We start from the raw sequence: 22,692 nt of genomic DNA, 5'->3' as shown, positions 1-22,692 counted from the left end.
AGGATTCTAGTAAAATTCTAATAAGCAAGAGACAACTGTTTTCATCTATGGTCAACATTTAGCAGTTGTAACATGGCTTTGGTGAACAGAGAACAAGTATATTTCTATCTTGTTTTGCCTACATTAAAATTTTAAAGTATACCTTCAAACATTTTGTAATATTTATGGATTTATTTCCCTGAACTCGGTAAGTGCCTCCAAGCTGGAGTTGGAAGACATGCCTTTCTGGACATTTTTATTTTTGCAACGTATTTCTAATGTACAGTTATGGAGGCGCCCTGTTTGAGAGTTGATAAATGTCTCTCAATACACGACACTGCATACTTTTTTAAGACTCTCAATATTTTTTTTATTTTAAAATTGTATTTTTACTCTGTATATTATACATTTTTATTTAAACATATTTACAACATGCTTATAATGTGCTAGGCATTTTTCTAAGGTGTTACAAATGCTAACACATTTCATTCTTGTGAATTCCCTCTGAGGTGAGTACTTCTATTTTCCCTTGTTTTATAGGTGAGAAACTCAGGCACAGTGAGGTTACCTAATTTGTTTAAGATCACAGATGTAATTCTGTAAAACTTGGTTGAGTCCCATGTACAGTGGTTCCAGAGTCCATGCTTTCAACTACATTACTATCCTGCCTCTAGACCCTTGACAATATGGTAGTTCTCAGTATTAGCAAGCATTCACTAAATAAGGTGGAAACTAACACATAAGATCTGTTCTTGACAACAGAATGTTTGTTACTAGTCTTGGAGGAAGATTTTACTTCTCACTCTCTTAAAGGTAGGCATGACCATATTAATTGCTCTGATCCATAAAATGTGGACAGAAGTGGGAACTGTCACTTCTGAGCATAAATATTTAAGAGCTTGAATTCAATTCTATACTCTCCCTTTATTTTCCATGGTGATCTAGAAAGAATGTGTGGGTCAAAAATACCATAAGATCAAAGTCAGTCTGAGTCCCGAGCCACCACGTAGAGTACAATTGCCCTGGAAAGCTGCCCAGTAGGATTTATGTCAGCAAGAAATAAACATTTAGTATATTAAGCCACTGAGATTGTGGAGTTATTTCTTATTGTGGAATAAGATAGCCCAGTAATTCTCAACCAGGAGTGATTTTGATGCCCAAAGAATATTTGACAATGTCTAGAGATAGTCTTGATTGCCACAACTGGGGAAAGCATTAATATTGGCATGCATTGTGTAAAGGCCAGAGATGCTGCCTGACATTCTATATTGAACAGTATAGGCCCCACCACAAAGAAATATCCATTCCAAAAATAGTGCTTGAGATTGAGAAACCTGATCTATCCTATTCTAGCACACATTATTGCCTCAAAGTAAGTATGAGGATGTGTGAAGCAACAGTAAAGATCCCTTGTGATGACTGCTCACATCACAATGAAACTATACTTTAGGCTACACATACCATAGTCCCTTCTACTAACAGTAACCAAGTGCAGCTCACCCATGTAACTTCCCCAAATCTTATTTCATAGACAACCATTCTTCATCATTACTTCCTCATTTTACTCCCTGCCTATTTGCTTTCCATCAAAATCCTCTGAGTTTGTTTTTAAAAACAGTCTGGCTCGTGGGGCGCCTGGGTGGCGCAGTCGGTTAAGCGTCCGACTTCAGCCAGGTCACGATCTCACGGTCCGTGAGTTCGAGCCCCGCGTCAGGCTCTGGGCTGATGGCTCAGAGCCTGGAGCCTGTTTCTGATTCTGTGTCTCCCTCTCTCTCTGCCCCTCCCCCGTTCATGCTCTGTCTCTCTCTGTCCCAAAAATAAATAAAATGTTGAAAAAAAAAATTTTAAAAACAGTCTGGCTCCTATGAAACCTTATACAAATGCAAATCACCAGTCACCAACTTAGCATACTAAGTAAAGTTAGCAGCCACAAGAAATACATTTTACTCCTGTGACTGATTCTTGTCAATTATAATTAGGAAGGCAAATTGTCTGTACTTGGGAAAAGATTTTTTTACAAAAGGGAAACCTATGCAGTGCTCTCTGGCACTGGGGATTTTTCTTATTTCCACTGTTTCTGAAGAGGCCGCCTAACACCTGCATTGTAGAAGCCAATGGCTCCTTGAAAAATGGAAAGAATCTAGGCACTCTCTTTGGGACCAACCCAAAGGAAATGTTCTTGACTTAGCATCTGTTGAATTACACCCAGAAGACTGCTATAAAACTGCTTCTACAGCATAGAAAACCTATAGCTTCAGGATTTTCAGGTATCAAGAAGAGGTCTTGGCAAACTTTTTCTGCTAAGGACCAGGTAGTAAATATTTTAGGTTTCGTAGGCTGTACAGTTTTTGCTGGAATTACTCAACTCTGCTGTTTAAGTGCAACAGTGGCCAAAGAAAATTGATAAACTAATGGTGGTAGATATGGTCCAACACAACTTTATTTACAAAATGAGGTGGTAGGTTAGATTTGGCCTATGAGAGGTAGTTTGCTGACTCTTCCTTTAGAGGACACTATCATCATAGAGGTGACCTTCAGTCTAAACTTCTTGACAACTACCAAGTTTAAGCAGAAGATGTGAAAAGAAAGGAACAAATATTCACCTGATTTCTATTATGTATCAGGAACTGTGCGAGGAATGTTACTACATTGCACAGGACATCGTGCAGCGCACAGGAAAACCTTGTATAGCAGAGAATTATCTGGACAAAATGTCAGTATGGCTGATGATGAAATTCTACCCCTTGCTACAGAACGTTGTCCAATATTGAGCAGTAACAGCGTCAACTGAAAGTATGTTAGATATGGAGAATCTCCAACTCTCCACCAACCCTCCAGAATTTGCATTTGAATAAGGCCCTCAGTGAGGTCTGTGCACAATGCAGTTTGGTACACACTGGTCTAGCCTGGCATAAGTCACATTCTTAGGAAAATGAGCATCAGAAAGGTCAAAAACTTGCTCAAGTTCACCTACCTGGCAAAGGTTTGAGACAGGAACTTGAAGCCATCTTTCTGATGTCAGAGAATGCATTCTATATGTTGTGCCAAATTGCCTCCATGACCGATATCTAAAAAACAAAACAAAATAAAACACTATCTTCGAATCACTGAAATTTCCACTAGAATTTAGATCGTATATACTTGACATTTCACATATAATTTTACATGCATATTTAATGATTTTACATACATTAACAAGCACTTATAGGTGCCATTACCTTTTCCAATAAAGAGACATGACAAGTCTTGCTTTCATGGGGAAAATCCCCCTAACCCTTCAAGAACCATTCATGATTATTTGTTTAACAACTGAATATAGAACCCCAAGTGCTATATGTCAACCAGAAATAGAAAGATCAAAGCTCATATTTTAACTTGGTGGCATTGACCAAATTACTTGACTGAGTTGGGACTACCCACCATGCAGTGTTGTTGTAACAACACAATTAGATAATGGTGATTAGACATGACTTTCTGAATGTCTCGTGTGGGCTGAATTGTCCTCTCATGAAGGAAAATCGTGATTTGAAAGACTCACTCAGAGTAGTATAACAACTTCTCTCAGAAAGAATTTTATTTTAAAAGGTACTCTACCTGAATCCTCCCTGAACCTGTCCTATCCAGTAGAAAATACAATGGCAATGCTTATATCTAATGAACAATTTTGTTATACAAGGACGATCTGTTTAAAGTCACCATCTAACTGCAGGACTTGGAGTGCTGGGACATAGTTGACAACGTCACAAGATATGGTGTAGAAATCAGGTTTTATTGGGGAACATTATAAAGCCAGCATTAACAAAAAGAAAAGGGAAATATTCCTCCTATCCCTATATAGCTGGGGAGAGAAATTCTAGGACAAGAGTATCCTATTGGTCACGCTGAGAGTAAATCATCCCAGGAAGAGGAGAACCTCTTCTTTTATATTGCTTTCTTTTTTCTGGAACAAATGTGAAGGCAAATTTGCCAGTGAAGAAAAACACTGACCACGTGGGTCTCGGCAGTCTATGTTTAGATGCCAGCTTTTTGTAAGAACTGTATGGTAAAGCCAGACTCCCCAATTTGGGAGACCTTTGGGCCTGAAGAATATGGAAGCTCCTTCAGTCCACGCATGTTATTGGTCCTGTGAGGGGTTCAGTTCAGGGACGGCCCCCTTCAGCCAGATGGGCAGGGGCATTCAGGTCCTTGGTACCTCGCTGTCCAGGATCCCCATGTGAGTTACCAGAGGCAATTTAGAGAATTCTGTTTGTTGTATCACAGACAAAATTTCAAGCACCAGACAGGTAACATCTGAATGAATATTGTTGGACAAGCTAACGTCCAAAATCTTTCACCACCACCCAACAGACAAGTATTTGCTTCACTGCCACACACTGTTCTTTAGGGTGTTTATGAATAAGCAGTCATAATCTGCACAAGGCTCACTTACGAACCTACTCCATTGCTACCATGCACTTCCTTTGCAAAATAAAATAGAGTAGTGTTTGTTCGCTTATTCATTCACTTATAAGTCAAGTATCTTCCCAAGTATTTGCAATGCCAGGCATAGTGGTATGCACTGGATATACGATGATAGACACAACAACATCTCTGACTACAAAATAAGAAATTTAGTATGCATAACTTGTAAATTTCTCAAGTGGTCAAAATGAACAGAATTAAGGTATTGTTTAGAAATTAATATACCATTGGGGTGCCTGGGAGGCTCAGTCAGTTAAGCATCTGACTTTAGCTCAGGTCATGATCTCACAGTTTGTGAGTTCAAGCTCCACATCAGGCTCTCTTGCTTCAGATCCTCTGCCTCTCTTTCTCTCTGCCCCTCCCCTTCTCATGCTCTCCCCCCCCCCACCTCTCTCTCTCTCTCTCTCAACAGTAAATAAATGTTAAAAAAAATCAATACACCATAAACCCCATCAAAGAACATAGGCATAAGTATATATTAAGATTTTATTGCATATTTAGCTCTTTAAGTTTTGGGTGCATACAGTGGCCTTAAAAATAGGTAGAATAGGAGATACTTCATATTAGCTCTCTTTCCATTCACCTCTTCCAGGAATATATAATATGTATTATCTATATATTAAATCAATCATGAATATGTTGACCGCTGAACATGCTGTCAGGAATACCATCCTTTTAATTAGTTTTCAGTAGGATTACAAAGGATTCTACTAATACTATTACTATTAGTATTCTACTAATACTATTCTGGAAGAATAAATTCAACTACTTTGTGAGTGTCAACCATTAATTCACTTTTTCAGCAAAGTACTACCAGTTGACTAGGTCTTTTTAGAGACCTATTTGAGAAGTCCCTCAGTGGTACTTTGAAGTTCCCACTCATAGCAGCGTGGTGGCTGAGTGAGGCCATGTATTTGATCTGGGAAAAGAAAATAAACCTACCATGCTATTGAAACTGACCCATATAGTGCTGCTTAAGTTGAAAAAAAAAGGTTAAAACCTAAGTTTGAAAAATAATTTTTAAAATGTTTAAAACAATGGTTTTTTAAAAAATAATTTTTAAGGTTATTTATTTATTTTTGAGAGGGAGAGAAGGAGAGAGAATTCTAAGCATGCTCTGCACTGTCAGCATAGAGCCCCACATGGGGCTTGATCTCACAAACCATGAAATCATGACCTGAGCCAAAATCAAGAGGCAGGCACTTAACTGACTGAGCCACTCAGGTGCCCCCTAAAAATGTTTCTTAAGCACAGTGAGGGGCACGTGAAATCCTCATTTAAAAATCACATTCTTTTGGGGTGACTGGGTGGCTCAGTTAAGCATCCAACTTTGACTCAGGTCATGATCTTACTGTTTGTGGGTTTGAGGCCCACATTCGGTTCTGTGCTGACAGCTCAGAGCCTGGACCCTGCTTCGGATTCTGTGTCTCCCTCTCTCTCTGCCCCTCCCCTACTTGTGCTCTCTCTCTTTCTCTCAAAAATAAATAAACATTAAAAAAATTGTTTAAATCATATTCTTTTTTGTATTTACTTCCTTCATTTGTGCAGCTTCCTGGTGCCTCTTCATGGTTTCCCCTCCCACCCCTGCCCCAAACTAACTAGACCTAGCCTTATCTTTCTATTGCTTCCTCTTTTTGCCTGCTACCTTATGATAATTTTATTTTGTTTCCTTAGTTTTTTAGTGTTTTGTTCCCCTAGCCTTAAAAATTAAAGACATAGTGTGGTGATGATAGAGAGCTTCTGAATGGAAATAGAAGGATGGGAGTATGAAAAACAAAGGAAACAAAATTGAACCTAGACTGGAGGTCAAAGAGGAAGAGACATTGGGGGCAATCATATGAATTTTAATGTTCCATAATAAAATGTGCATTTTTTAAGATCCTTGGAAATATTCTCATTTGAACAAAGATTTTGGAATAGCATGGGACAAATGTTTGGTAGCATTTAGAAATTACAAGTCTGGTTTAGTCACTAATAACATTATGCAACTCTCTTTTCCCAGTTCACTGCCAATTAACTTAAATGTTTCCCAGTTCAGGGGCTCCTGGGTGGCTCAGTCATTTAGGTGTCCAACTTCGGCTCAGGTCATGATCCCGCAGTTAATGGGTTCAAGCCCCGCATCAGGCTCTGTGCTGACAGCTCAGAGCCTGGAGCTTGCTTTGGATTCTGTGTGTGTCTCTCTCTGCCCCTCCCTTCCCCCCTCAAAGATAAATAAACATTAAAAAATTAATAAAAATATCTCCCAGCTCAAATTAAATGATTTTTACTCTCTTTTGCTATCATAAGGCTTTGTACTATCCAAGCTGCAAGATACTTAACCAATTCAAATGGCTAGACTTAATCACTCCTATGAGGAGAAAATAGCACTGGAAAATACAGCAAGGAATAGGTTTGTCCTGAAAGACTTTAAAAAAAATAGCCAAATTATGGAAAGAGCCTAAATGTCCATCAACTGATGAATGGGTAAAGAAATTGTGGTTTATATATACAATAGAATACTACTTGGCAACGAGAAAGAATGAAATATGGGTCTTTTGTAGTAATGTGGATGGAACTGGAGAGTGTTATGCTAAGTGAAATAAGTCATACAGAGAAAGACAGATACCATATGTTTTCACTCTTTTGTGGATCCTGAGAAACTTAACAGAAGACCACGAGGGAGGGGAAGGGGGAAAAAACGTTAGAGGGGGCCAAACCAAAAGAGACTCTTGAAAACTGAGAATAAACTGAGGGTTGATGGGGGGTGGGAGGGAGGGGAAAGTGGGTGACGGGCACTGAGGAGGGCACCTGTTGGGATGAGTACTGGGTACGATAAATGTCATATTAAAAAAACTTTTTAATGTTTACTTATGTTTGAGAGAGACAGACAGACACAGCGTGAGCTGGGGAGGGGCAGAGAGAGAGGGAGACACAGAATCTAAAGTAGGCTCCAGGCTCTGAGCTGTCAGCACAGAGCCCAACACAGAACTTGTGAACTGTGAGATCATGACCTGAGCTGAAATCAGATGCCTAACTGACTGAGCTACCCAGGTGCTCCTGTCCTGAAAGACTTTTAACTCCACTGTCAGGTGCAGAGGTGGTCTGATCACCCATAGAGGTTGGACCGAGTTGGCCTCAGATGGTCATTGTTCCTGAAACCTCGCAAACTGGCTGCCTACTATGATTTCTCTCCACTGGATAAAAGCATTTCAGTGGCTTAGGACTTCTGTGAATTTACTGACCAGGCAGTAATTTATCACTGGGTAATGTTTATCTTTAGCTATAAGATCTTCATGAAACCTTAGTACACAGCTTTTAGTACACACACACACACACACACACACACACACACACACACTTCCTGGGAGCAGGCTCACTCTCACACTTGATCAGGAGTGACTTCTTTTCCTCCCTATGCCTCCTGATATGTAGACTTGATAAATACCCTCCCTCTTCCAATCCAGAGTCTATGCTAACTTCTTGTGTCATGGTATATAATGCTTCTTGCTCAGGAAAACTACCATATTTCCAGTATATGAAATAGCCTAGACACATACCTGTCACTCCTAAATGCTCAATATTAATCCATCTGCGAGTTCTTGAGGACTATCTCAATTCCTAGGACAACAGTAGGTACTCAGTAAATATTGGCTGAACCGAGCAGAACTGAATTACAAAGAAGATGGCAGTCCGTGGAAATGCTTCAAAACTTGTTAGCTAATGAGAAAGAGACATCATTTTCTAGCATTCTTCCGCCAGCAGTTGGTAGCCTTTGTGGAGTAGTAGGCACAAATGCTAAGAACTATAATCAAAGTGGTAAGTACCCTAATATGGATTTAAATCTATAAACAAACAATGTTGACTGAGCACAGTAGGGAATGATTCATATTGGGAAGTAGACTAGACAAGAAGGTTTTGTAAAGAAGAGGACACTGGCAGTGGGTCTTGAAGTTGAAGCTGCCTTTTGTTACGTGAAAAGGGCTGGTGGTGGAAGTGTGGTGCATGAAAAAGCATGTGTGGAGAGCAGAAGCAGTCTGAACAGGCATGATCACATTAATACTTATGCCGTCAGGAAATAGCCAACGCAAAGTGCTGCTGTCACACACTGAACACACTTTACAGTAAATCAGAGCAGGAGCTTGGTAATTGTTGTTGTTGTTGTTGTTGTTTTTAAGTTTTATTTATTTATTTTGAGTGAGACAGAGACAGTGCAAGTGGGGGGAGGGACAGAGAGTGAGGGAGAAAGAGAATCCCAAGCAGACTCCGCATTGCCAGCACAGAGCCCGATGCGGGGATTGAACTCACAAAAGTGAGATCATGACCTGAGCCCAAGCCGAGAGCTGAATGCTTAACTGACTGAGCCACCCAGGTGGCCCATGGAGCTTAGCAATTGTTGAATGAATCTGTGTTAAATGCCACTTTTGCCTCTTCCGCACCTCCTCCCCTTTCCTGGCTGTAAGCTCTCAATAGTAAATGAGGGACCAGTGAAGTTTTCTATATACCCGGCTTTTAAAAACCTGGCTTGAGTTGAATCCTGGTAAAACCAGCAAAGGTACAGCAGATCACAAAGTCTTCTCTTAAAGAACACCGGTTTTGAAGCATGTGATTGAATCGGAAGATAACAAATGGTCGAAAACCCGAGCACGGGAATAACTGGAGTTTCTCCAAAAAGAAAGGGATTCAGTCACATAACAAGCAAGAACGAGATTCTAAAATAAGATTTGGAGGGGAAAGTTTTATTTAATATGTATACATTGACTCAAAGAAAAATGTAATTATATTTTTTTCAGGCTAGATGTTTAAGCTGCACTATTTAAATGCAGTTAATAATATGAGAACATTCATTTTATTTTTCAGCTTCTTAGCCGATGGACTTTAAGAGATACAGCATATTGATGCTTCGAGTCAAGAGACTCTAAATGTCTTGTTCAAATGTTTTATTATATGTTGTTCCTGTGTGCATTTTATTGAGATAATTAAGTATTCAGTAAGAAGAGAGTATAGTTATTTTAGACCCTTTAACATAAAAAATTATACATTAGAATGAGCAGATTATACAGCTGATATTATCTACTTAGCTTTCCTAATTTTGATGCCTTTGAAGGCCCAGAATACACGCAGAAGTAGAGTTCATCTCTTTTTAGTCAGTTTACATTATTCCACTCAGTGTCCTTGGAAAATAAAGTGCCCTTTTTATGTGGATTTAAATGTGCACTTGGAATAGAAAATTGCATGTGTATTCTGTGGAAACAAATAGCATTTTGCAGTTAAATACATTTCTTTGTTACTATGCTCCCCACATAGGTACAAACACTCATTTTGTTTTAAAAATGTCCCTCCATAAATGGCATTTTTTTTTTACCTGTAGTGTAGTCACAGGCAAGAAACAGAGTGAAAAGCTTTCTACACAAAATGTTCTTTATTCAAAGGCAATAAGGTATATATGTAGTTATTTTTGCCAAACTGTTTTACGAGACTTCTGTTTTTATCCTGGCTCCATGAACCTCACGGAAATACATTGCTTGGTGCAGAGAAAATTCCGATTTCATGCTTGGAAGAATTTTATCAAATATTTATGAACACAAAATAGTTGTTCCTGCTATACATGCGCATATCATTAATACACATACACAGGCACACACACACACACACACACACACACACACACACACACACACTTCCAATCCTTGCGTGCCCTGATCTAGATAAGCAGCCAAAAGCTATTTCACATGAATTATCCAAGAAGACATTTTCCGTACAATAGACATGACCTTGGCACTGGGCTCCTTTCAAACCAAAGATGGACATTTAGTTTATAGGTACAGGCATCACAGAAAATATAAAAAAAGGAAAAATGGGTGCAGGGTGCCTGTCAAATATTTTCTCATTAGCCAACTGAATGTAGTCATCTGGCTAATAACTAGGTTAATGAGGGGGCAAAGCTTTCCAGGTTCACGCATGACTGAAATTCATACAAGTTCCATCATTGGTTCGATATGTGGCTCAAAGCATGAGGAAACTGTGATGTTTGGGTGAGAACAAGACCTCAAAAATATTCAAATATATGTGCGCATGGCTTATGCTATTATGCCTTGCTCATACCTGCCACCTCGGTGGTCCTTAAAATGCAGTCTGGAGACCCTCAGCCTCAGCATCAAGTAGGAATTTGAAAATGCAAGTCCTTATATTCCATTGCAAATCGACTGAATGTGAAGCTCTGGGTATGGAGATATCAGCGCTGTATCAAACACTTCATTTTGATGAGATCATCATTGCATTATAAGCTAACTAATTTGGATGTAAATTAAAAAAATAAAAATAAAATAAACACTTCAGGTAATGTTAGAGTACCCTAAATCTCGAGAACTATTGCTTCAGTCCTTCCCTAGAGGCCACTGAAGATAGTTTTTGTACAAGTCAATCCTTCAGAGGACTTCTTGTGATTACCTCCTTAATAATTACTTGAAACTCAAATCCCTGCTTAGTGTGTGCTTTGGGGGTAATCCAAATTAAGAATGCATTTACATTGTGTCAACACACACACACTGTACTCCTAATAACAAACTGTCACGACAGTTATTGTTTGATTAAAATATATTTTCACATGTTTGCTTTTCTTACTCAAATGTGAATCCTTTAAAGGCAAAGGATATCAGGTATAATTTATCTTTATATCTCCTGGGCCTAGGAAAGTGCCTGGAAAATAATAGCTGTTCAAAGAATGTTTGTGAAATTAACATATCAATGGATAAAATGGATAGCTTTTTAAATATGTAATTAATATTGATGATTATAAGCATCTCAAAGGTTACAGCCTAATCAACAAACGCTTAGAGTTGCCAGTGAACAGCTGTAGGAACCCCAAGTCAGTCACAACCTAAGAAGAAATATATGATCATAATGCCACTGAAGAATATGTAAACGATTTCTGAGAATTGACAGTGAACTGTGTGTGTATAGGGACTCCTGTCTTCTGAGTTCAAGTTATGTATTGCTGTGTTTGACAGAAATGCTGTTTTGTATTCATACTGGAACATTTGTTGCTGAAAATGTAAGTGTTTGAAGTATTTATAAAGTTATTTTTCAAATAGGAACTGAGATTTCAAGGTTAGAACCATTTATCCCCATGGAGAGAAGATATAAATGAAAATATTACCAAAACTCACAGGGTAGATGAAGGTCATGACGGCATTGTGGTGTCAAATAAAGAAAAAAAAGATAACTTGGAATTATTTTGTGTAAATGGGAATGTCCCCATTGTAAAAAGCTAGTTATTTCTGCATTACAGCCTGTGTGGCACAAATCTCCATTCACTAGCCACTAGTTTTTATTTTTATAATGCTTTAAATGGGTACAGTAATTTATAGCTGGTGCCCAGAATAACTCTCTTAGAAAGATATGTCTTAAGAAGAAAAGTATTATTATCTATATTTCTTTTCTTGCATTAATTTTCTTTTGGTTATTGCAAACATTAAAGGGGAATATATGGGCAGTATAATTATCATAGTTAATGCTTTCCAGAAATACTGTATATTGAATTTGAAATAGGCTAGGGAACTTATTAGGCGATTGCTAAAACTTGCAGAGCTTCACCACATCTATTTTTTCTAAAGTATATAAAATCAATTGAAACTGAATTCTTTCTAGTGAAACTTGAGATAGTGTAAATTTCATTTATGCCAAAGATAATATCCTAGGCTCTGATCTGGAGTTGTTTTGTGGAGAATGAACAGACAGAGGCTAGTGAGATTCCTTGTTTGGGGTGGATTATTTATTTATTTATTTATTTATTCATTCATTCATTTGTTTTGAGGGAGAGAGAGACTGTGAGAGGATCAGAGAGAGAGAGAGAGAGAGAGAGAGAGAGAGAGGGAGAGAGAGAGAGAGAGGGAGAGAGAGAGAGAGAGAGAGAGAGAGAGAGAGAGAGAGAGAGAGAGAATCTTAAGCAGGCTCTGCTGCCATCACATAGCTCAACACGGGGCTCAATCTCACCAACCATGAGATCATGACCTGAGCTAAAGTCAAGAGTTGAATGCTTAACAGACTGAACCACCCAGGCACAGCTGGGATGGATTAAATTTAATTCCTCATTTTTTTTTTCTTCTGTGTCTTCAGTCCTTTGCATCACCCCTCATGCTTTTTTATTCATTTTTCTTGCATACCTGTTAGAATGCATCTCTCTCTGCTGTTTTGAGTATCCTTCTTGATTGTTCCACCTGCAGAGAGGTTTTCATTTTATCATAGATCCTGGAAGTGACCTTGCCCTTGTGATATACTCTTTTATTTTTTTTTAATTTAGTTTAATTTAATTTTAAATTCCAGTATAGTTAACATACAGTGTTGTATTAGTTTCCGGTGTACAATATAGTGAGTCAACACTTCCATACATCACCCAACGCTTAAAAATATGGAAAACTTCATGAATTTTTGAGTCACCCTTGTGCCGGGGCCTTGCTAGTCTTCTGTGTATCATTCCAAGTTTAGTATATGTGCTGCCCAAGTGAGCACTTACTCTTTTGTTTAAAAAGCCAAGCCTGGGTGGCTCAGTCTGTTGAGCGACCAACTCTTGATTTTGGCTCAGGTCATGATCCCAGGAAGGTGGGATGGAGTCTTGCGTTGGGTTCCATGCTGGACGTGAAGCCTGCTTATGATTCTCAATCTCTCTCTCTCTCTCTCTCTCTCTCTCTCTCTCTCTCTCTTTCTCTCTCTCTCTCTCTCTCTCTCTCTCCCCCTCTCCGTTCCCCTATCCCTATCCCTATATTCCTTCTCCACACTCTTGTGCTCTCTCTCTCAAATAAAATATAAATAAATAAAAAATAAAATAAAATAATAAAAAGCTATGGGCAAGTGGCAATGAGAACATAGTTTTAGTCTTTTCCCCTTAAAAACAACAACAAAATGGTAATTACATGAGGTAAAGAATGTGTTAACTAAACTTACTGTGGCAAAAATTTCTCCATACATACACATATCAAATTATCACATCAACACCTTAAACTTACTAGTGTTTTACATCAATTATATCTCAAAGCTGAAAAAAAGACAAATAAACAAACAAAAAGCTATGGGATTTCAATCTCCCATTTCGTTGGTGATTCTTCTAACCAAGATTATGGTATCTTGTTTACATGTATTTTCTCTAATAACCATAGCATGTCATTCATTTTTCATAAATATTAAATAAAAATAAAATCCTCATAACTGAGAGGTAGGAAAGCTGGCTCACACAGGAATCTACATAAGCTCTTCCTTTCAATAACAGAGTTCTACAGCAAAGAGTTTTGCAAAGAGGGAAAAGATAGCAATTTTTTCACTTCATACTTGATGGCCCAGTTTCTTTCGCATTGGGAAACATCTGGAATTCTTTTGTTTGTCAATCGGAAAATTGAATTTTCCCAATTTAGCATTTGCTGTAAAAGATCATATTTTGATCACAAAACTGAGCTGTAAATTGTGAGGTGATACACACTCTGGATTATTTTTCTTCCCTGACACAGAACCACGGAGGAAACTTACAGCAAAGAATTGCAGTTAAACGAAATGAAACTTGTCCTCCCCTGGAAAAGAAATGATGTGGAGAAAACACCTCCTCTTTGAAGGAGCTACTGCAAATTAAAAAGAAAGGTCTCAGTGTGAAGTTGCTGGTGTTCTATTGCAAAAAGAAAAAAAAGACAAGAAAACTCTATCAGGTCTTTTGGATGATTGAAAAAAAAAAAAATAGGACAATGGAATGTATGTAAAACTTACAAAGCACTTTTTGAAGCTGGAGACCAGAGATTTTACAGGTGAATAATGACATAGTAGAAAATAAATCTCAGTGGACTGGCGGGTGAGCTTAATGAAGTAACAGAGGATGAATCAATGTTTATCAACTTAATCATTAGTTAATGAACCTTCTGATTAAGAGTCACAGACCAGATGAAGTAATGGCAAGCAGATACGTCAAATTCTGAGCAGTGGGAATATCAAGATCAGAATAAAAGTGTCTCTGTTATCTACTATAGAGAAACAAGGAGATGAGGCATTGTGAAAAGGCTTTGGATGCTATACAATGATTTTTATAAGCATCAGTTGACTGTGATATAATGTAATTATTGTTTTCTTTTGTTTCAGTCCTTCTTCTGGTAAAGACATAAGACATTGATAGAGTGCCAAGTGTTAATTTAAGATCTTTGCTAAGGACCAGGGTTTTTTGCTTGTTTGGTGTTTTTTGTTTGTTTGGTTGGTTAGTGCTGTTGTTGTTTGGTGAGTGTGCCCAGTCTCTGGAGGAAGTGTTCAGGTTAGATCTCAAATAAAATCAATGAGATGGGGCACCTAGGTGGCTCAGCCAGTCAAACATCTGACTTCAGCTCAGGTCATGATCTAATGGTTCGTGAGTTCGAGCCCCGTGTTGGCCTCTGTGTTCAGCTCAGAGCTGGGAGCCTGCTTCAGATTCTGTGTCTCTCCCTCTCTCTCTCTCTGTCTCTCTCCTGCTCACACTCTGTCTCACTCTCAAAAATAAATAAATGTTAAAAAAATTTTTAATAAAATCAATGAGAACTTCTGAATAATTTGTTAGGAAGTGACCAAATATTATTGTGCATGGTAAATTTACATAAACCTGTTCACAGAACTAGAAGGGGCAGCCTTTGTACGGTAAAATGTTGGATGACTTGAATAAGTCAAAGCAGTCTGAATAAGCTAGAACTAAAAGTACACCTTTGCTTAATCTAAATTACTCACTATTTAATCATCCTTCACTGAAATTTCACTCATGTGAACAAGACAGTGTCTGTAGCATATAGGAAACCAACAGGATGGCAAGTGGTTGGAAGGATCTGGGTGACATAAAATTTGAACAAGAAGCTTTAAGAGAATTTTAGAGACATTCCCACTATATAATACTTCCTTGGTTATGCTCACTCATGAATGAATCCCATGTTTAGAAAAATCTTGACTGCCCAACTGCATTGTTCAGGGAATACTTAATTTGTTTCTCCTTTTTATTAATAGAAGACGAATAACAAATATCTGAGCTAGCCAGTTTCCCCACAGGGAATAGGTACAATTCTACCCCCAAAGCAAAAGAACCCAATGTTTTAATTAGTCTGCACAGCCATCGCTTGAATAGAGGTGCAGTTTTCGTTAGTGTTTTGGACGTTTTCAAAAAATTTTAAAACCTTATATCCAATTACTCTTGCTCTAGGAAATTTAGGGTCTCAGATACCCCCAGCAGTATAGAGATCTTTGGACCCCAGAGAACAATTAATAAGTAACAATAGTTGCAACAACAGTGAAGCCCGGCCAAAATCCTTAATTAGGTTTTTATTGAACTCCAGAATACAATTTATTTTTCTAATAAACAGAGTACATTTTAATATGTTTGGCATTTTATTGTTCTACTTACCTTTCAGTTGTGCAATTTTATTTTATTAAGCTATGATATTTTTAGCCTCCAAAACAGTTACCTCCCTACCTAGGGTATATCCCCAGAAGCAATTACTTCTTTAATTAGCTTTGACTCATTAATCTCTGCCTCTAACACTTTGCTATCAAGCGGAGGGAGACTTCCCACCCACCTGTACAATATAATACAAACATCACAATGTTTCTCCCGATTTCTTAACCTTACTTAAATTTTTAAAAAATTAATAGAATTAATTTTTTAGGAAATTTAGTTTCATAGTAAATAGAGCACAAAGTATAGAGTTCTCCCATATAACCACTACTCTCACACACACACACACACACACACACACACACACACACACACACATAGATAGCCTCCCCCATTATCAACACCCCCCACCAGAGTGCACATTTATTACAACTGATGAACCTACATTGTGGCATCAGTATCACTCAGAGTCCATAGTTTACATTAGAGTTCACTCTCGGTGTTATACATTCTACGGATTTGGACAAATGCATAATGACATGAATCCACCATTATAGCATCATACAGAGTAGTTTCATGATCCTAAAAATCCTCTATGCCTTACCTATTCATTCTTTTCTCCCCCATAACTCCTGGCAACTACTTATCTTTTTTATTGTCTCCATAGTTTTGTCTTTTCCAGAATGTCATATAGTGGGAATCATATAATCTGGAGCCTTTTCAGATTGGTTTCCTTCACCTAGTAGTATGCATTTAAGTTTCCTCCCTAAAATTACATATCTTGATAGTTGTTTTTGTTGTTGTTTTTTAATGCTGAATAGCATCCCATTGTCTGGATTTACCATGTTTTTTTTTAATTGTTTTAAATATTTTTATTTATTTTTGAGACACAGAGAGATAGAGCATGAGCAGGGGAGGGGCAGAGAGAGAGGGAGACACAGAATCCAAAGCAGGCTCCAGGCTCTGAGCTGTCAGCACAGAGCCTGACGCAGGGCTCGAACTCATGGACTGTGAGATCATGACCTGAGCTGAAGTCAGACACTTAACCAACTGAGCCACCCAGGCATCCCTGGATTTATCATGGTTTTTTATTCATTCACCTAGTGAAGAACCTTTTGGTTTGGCAATTATGAATCAAACTGCTATAAATACCTATGTACAGGCCATTCAGATGACCATGATATATGTCATATATATGATATATGTCATATATATGATATATGTCATATATATATATATAGTCTTCATCCACCATTCCCAGCTCACATCTCCCAAAACCCTTGAAATGTCCTGAGCCTATATGAGAAATGGGAGCATCTTTTGCTGTAATATTTAGTCTCTCTGTCCTCAGATCCTGAAAATGCTTCAAAGCCATTGAAATAGGTATCTTATTATGCGTATCAAGCACCTTTCAACCACAAATGAGTTTATGTTAATGAGATGACTTTTGGAAATGCCTTAAAGATGGGGCTTGTTGCCAGGGGAACCAGCCATTAAGAGAGGGTTAGAACTTTCAGTCCACCCCGATTTCTGAGAGGGGTTAAAGGCTGAAGGTTAAATCAATCACCAATGGCCAATGATTTAATCAACCGTGCCTATGTAATGAAGCCTCCATAAAAACCCAAAAGGAGGGTGTTGAGAGAGCTTCAGGGTTGAGGAACCAGAAGGTTACACATGCCAGCATGCCAAGCCCAAAACTCTGCAAGGCAGAAACTACTTTGTTCAGGACTTTTCCCTATGTATTTCTTAGTCTGGCTATAGATTTTTATCCTTTAATATAATTTGTAATAAGTTTGTAATCTAGTGGATATTCTGAGTTCTGTGGGCTGTTTTAGCAAATTAATTGAACCGAGGTGGGCGGCTGTGGAAACCCCCCCCCCCAATCTGTAGCCCATTTGTTTGTTTGTTTGTTTGTTTTTAAATATATGAAATTTATTGTCAAATTGGTTTCCATACAACACCCAGTGCTCATCCCAAAAGGTGCCCTCCTCAATACCCATCACCCACCCTCCCCTTCCTCCCACCCCCCATCAGCCCTCAGTTTGTTCTCAGTTTTTAAGAGTCTCTTATGCTTTGGCTCTCTCCCACTCTAACCTCTTTTTTTTTTTTTCCTCCCCTCCCCCATGGGTTCCTGTTAAGTTTTTCAGGATCCACATAAGAGTGAACACATATGGTATCTGTCTTTCTCAGTATGGCTTATTTCACTTAGCATCGCACTCTCCAGTTCCATCCACGTTGCTACAAAGGGCTATATTTCATTCTTTCTCATTGCCACGTAGTACTCCATTGTGTATATAAACCACAATTTCTTTATCCATTCATCAGCTGATGGACATTTAGGCTCTTTCCATCATTTGGCTATTGTTGAAAGTGCTGCTATAAACACTGGGGTACAAGTGCCCCTGTGCATCAGCACTCCTGTATCCCTTGGGTAAATTCCTAGCAGTGCTACTGCTGGGTCATAGGGTAAATCTATTTTTAATTTTTTGAGGAACCTCCACACTGTTTTCCAGAGTGGCTGCACCAGTTTGCATTCCCACCAACAGTGCAAGAGGGTTCCCGTTTCTCCACATCCTCTCCAGCATCTATAGTCTCCTGATTTGTTCATTTTTGTAGCCCATTTGTTTGAAACACAGGTAACAACCTGGTCTTGCAATTGGTAAGTGAAGTAGAGAGCAGTCTTGTAGGGCTGAGCCCTTAACCAGTGGAATCTAATGCTAACTCCTGGTAGATAGTGTTAGAATTGAATTGAATTATAGGACATCCCCCTGGTAAGGAAGAATTGCTTGTTGCAAACTAGCTCCATCCATCACACACAAACTTCGAAACTGGGGTTCAGAACACTTAGCTGCATCATGAGATAGTTCTTTTTTTATTTTTTTGAGTAATCTCCATACTCCATAATGGTTGTAAACATTTACATCCCTACCAATGGTGCTGAAGGGTTCCCTTTCACCACATCCTTGCCAAAAATTATCTCTTGCCTTTTTGATACTAGCCATTCTAACAGGTGCGGGTGATACTGTGGTTTTTGAGTTGCATTTCTCTGATGATCAATGATGCTGAGCATCTTTTCAAATCTGTGGGAAATTTATATAGCTACTTTGGAGGAAAGACTATTCAGTCCCCCTGGCATTCTTAAATCAAATTGTTTTTATTTGCTTTTGAGTTGTATGAGTTCCTTATATATTTTTTTATATTAAACCCTTAAGAGATACATGGTTTTCAAATATTTTCTCCCATTCATAGTTTGTTTTTTTTTTTCATTTTGTTGGTTGTTTCTTTTGCTTTTCAGTTTTATGTAGTCTCATTTATTTATTTTAGCTTTAGTTGCCTTTGTTTTTTTTTTTTTGTGTCATATCCAAAAAAATCATTGCCAATACTAATGTCAAGACACTTTTACCCTTTTTTATTCTACAAGTTTTATAGTCTTATATTTAAGTATGTAATCCATTTCAAATTAATTTTGAGTGGTGTAATGTAAGAGTTCAATTTCATTTTTTTGCTGTGATTATCCAATTTTTCTTATGCCATTTATGGAAGAGATCATCCTTGCCATTGAGTATCCTTGCCTCTCCTGTCATATATTTGTTAGCTTTATATAAGAGGGTTTATTTTTGAGCTCTTCATTCTGTTCCATTAGTCTATGTGTCTGCTTTTATGCCAGTACCATAGTGCTTCAAAGCATACAGTTTTGTAATATTGTTTGAAATGAGTAAGTGTGATGCCTCCAGCTTTTTCCCACTTTCAGGATTGCTTTGGCTATACATATAAATATTTAGATTTTTTTCTCTTTCTGTGACAAATGTCATTGGAATTTTTGATGAGAATTGGATTGAATCTGGGGCACCTGGGTGGCTCAGTCTAATAAGCGCCTGACTTCAGCTCAGGTCATGATCTCACGGTTCATGGGTTCAAGCCCCACATCGGGCTCTCTGCTGATGGCTCAGAGACTGGAGCCTGCTTTGGTTTCTGTGCCTCCCTCTCTCTCTGCCCCTCCTCCGCTCATGCTCTGTCTCTCACTCTCTCTCAAAAATAAATAAACATTAAAAAAAAAAGAATTGCATTGAATCTATAGATAGCTTTGGGATATAGAGATATTTTAACAATATTAATTATTCCAATCCATGAAGGCAGGAGATCTTTCCATTTATTTTTGTATTCTTCAATTTTTTCATCAATGTCTTACAGTTTCAATGTATAGGTCTTTCATCTCCTTGGTTAAATTTTATTCCTAAGCATTTTTTAAAATGTCATAGTAATAGAATTGTTTTCTTTTTTCTTTTTCAGATATTTTACTGTTAGTGTGTAGGAATGCAACTGATTTTTGTGTGTTCATTTTGAATCCTACAGCTTTACTGAATATTAATTATAACAGATTTTGGTGGTGTCTTTAGGATTTCTATGCATAAGATTATATCATCTGCACACAAAGAGAAGTTTACTTCTTCCCTTATCGTTGGTTGCCTTTTATTTCTTCTTCTTGCCTAATTAATTGTTGTGGCTAGGACTTCCAGTACTAAGTTGAATAGGAGAGGTGAGAGTGAGGACCCTTGCCATTTTCATGATCTTTGAGAAAATAATGTTCAAATTTTCACTGTTAAGCATGATGTTAGTTATGAAATTGCCATATATGGCCTTTATTATGCTGAAATAAATTCCTTCTCACCCCAATTTATTGAGTATTTTCATGCGAGTAGGTTGAATTTTGTCAAATGCACTGTCTGCATTGAGACAATCATATGATTTTTGTCTTTCATTCTATTAATGTGGTGTATTACATTTATTGGTTTGCATGTGTTAAGTGATCTTTGCATCCCAGAAATAAATCCTATTTGATCATAGTATGTGATCTTTTCATACTGTTGAATTTTTTTTTAATGTTTATTTATTTTTGAGAGAGAGAGAGAGACAGAGTGTGAGCGGGGGAGGGGCAGAGAGAAAAAGACACAGAATCTGAAGAGGCTCCAGGCTCTGAGCCATCAGCACAGAGCCCGACACGGGGCTCAAACTCACAAGCCACGAGATCATGACCTGAGCTGAGGTCAGACACTCAACCGACTGAGCCACCCAGGCACCCCTATACTATTGAATTTAATTGGTTAATATTTTGTTGAAAATTTTTGTAACTATATTCATTAAGTATATTGGCCTATAGTTCTCTTTTCTTGTGGTGTCCTGATCTGACTTTGATATCAAGATAATGCTGCCTTCATTAATGAGTTTGGGAGTGTTCACTCTTCTTTAATTTTTTGGATAAGTTTGAGAATTGGTGTTAATTCATTAAATGTTCAGTAGGATTCACCAGTGAAGCCATCTGGTCCTGGTTCTTCATTAGGTTTTTGTTTGTTTGTTTGTTTTGTTTTTATGATTCAATTTCCTTAGGCATTATTGATCTGTTCAGGTTTGCTACTTTTCATGATTTGGTCTTGGTTGGGTTATGATTCTAGAAATTTATACATTTCTTCTGATTTATCCAATTTCCTGGCATATAATTGTTCTTAGTCTCTATGATTGTTGCATTTCTGTGGTATTGGTTGTAATTCTTCTTCCATTTTTAATTTTATTTATTTGAGTTTTCTTTTTTCTTAGTTATTATAGCTAAAGGTTTGTTATTTTATCTTTCAATAATACCAACTTTTAGTTTCACTGATTTTTAAAATTGTTTTTCTGGTCTTTATTTTTGTTGTGAGCTTTGTTATTTCTTCTAAATTGGGTGTAGTTCGTTCTGTCTTTTCTGTTTTTTTCAGTCTTCTTAATTTGCTAAGACTTGTTTTGTGACCTATCATACAATTTATCCTGGAGAATGTCTTGTGTGTATTCGAGAAGAATGTGTATTCTGCTCTTGCTGAATGGAATGTTCTGTTCACATCTATTAGGTAAATTTAGTCTAAAGTGTAGTTTAAGTCAAACATTTTCCTATTGATTTTCTGTATAGATAAGTTAACCATTGTTGAAAATGAGGTATTTAAGTGGAAAAAATTACAGCCCAACAAGATCCCTCTTGGCCTAAGTGTGCCACCTTGAAGGAGGATTGATGTAAGTAAAATCAAACTTTTCCTCTTCCCCTTTCCAGTGCATCCAAACTCAAACATTGCTGTTCCAACATTGTGCTGGAACTTTTTCATTGGAAACCTGGACTTCCACAAACACTCTCTTGTCCATAGGTGACTGTCTGAGACAGGGTTTCCAGGGGCCCCTGGACTGTAGCTGAGTGGGGCTAAAGCTAGTTCATAGGCCCTCCAGGGTCCATAGCCAGGATCAAGGTCTATATGCCTATTGCTAAACACATGAGTGGGTAAGAGTCCTCCTGTGTCCCTTCAAACATGTTGCTGAATCCCACAGTTCCCACAGAGGTACCATTATCTGTGAATAGATGCCAAATTGTTGTCACTGGAATGGAGACATGAATCAGGATGTCTTGTTCAATCATGTCTCTGATATTACCTCTATTTCCTTATTTCTTATTTCCTTTATTCATGAGGGTTGTATTGTTTTCTTCATACATAACTTGTACATATTTTGTTAGATTTATATCTAAATATTTTTTGAGTGTGCTAATGTAAATGATACTGTGTTTCTAATTTCTAATTTCAATTCTTTGCTTTATATAGGAAAGCAGTTGGCTTTTGTATATTAACCTTGTATCCTGCAACCTTGCTATAAAACATTATTAGTTCTAGGATCTTGTTGTTGTTGTTGACTCTTACAGATTTTTTACACCAATAGTCAGTGTCATCTGTGAACAAGGAGTTTTATTTCTTCCTTCTCAACATGTATACTTTTAATTCTATTTTCTTATTATAACAGTGACTTCCAGTATAGTGTTGGAAAAGAGTGGTTATAGGGGACATTCTTATTTTGTTCCTGATCTTAGGCAAAAACTTTTGAGTTTC

General features: G+C 37.7%; 1 long non-coding RNA gene and 1 other non-coding gene across 2 annotated transcripts; one reads left to right on the top strand and one right to left on the bottom strand.

Moving 5' to 3' along the window:
- The first annotated feature begins 656 nt into the window (after positions 1-656).
- On the top strand, positions 657-19,499 carry LOC123604676. Its single transcript, XR_006715424.1, has 3 exons — positions 657-668; positions 6,160-6,163; positions 19,405-19,499. It is a non-coding gene; the product is annotated as an uncharacterized LOC123604676 (long non-coding RNA).
- Positions 12,821-12,927, bottom strand: LOC123604805. Its single transcript, XR_006715522.1, has one exon. It is a non-coding gene; the product is annotated as a U6 spliceosomal RNA (small nuclear RNA).
- Positions 19,500-22,692: the final 3,193 nt, after the last annotated feature.

The sequence above is a fragment of the Leopardus geoffroyi genome, chromosome E1 (genome assembly GCF_018350155.1).
Source record: "Leopardus geoffroyi isolate Oge1 chromosome E1, O.geoffroyi_Oge1_pat1.0, whole genome shotgun sequence".
Taxonomy (NCBI): Eukaryota; Metazoa; Chordata; class Mammalia; order Carnivora; family Felidae; genus Leopardus; species Leopardus geoffroyi.
The sequence above is the reverse complement of the archived record's forward strand: the minus strand, read 5'-3'. Positions and strand labels throughout refer to the sequence as shown.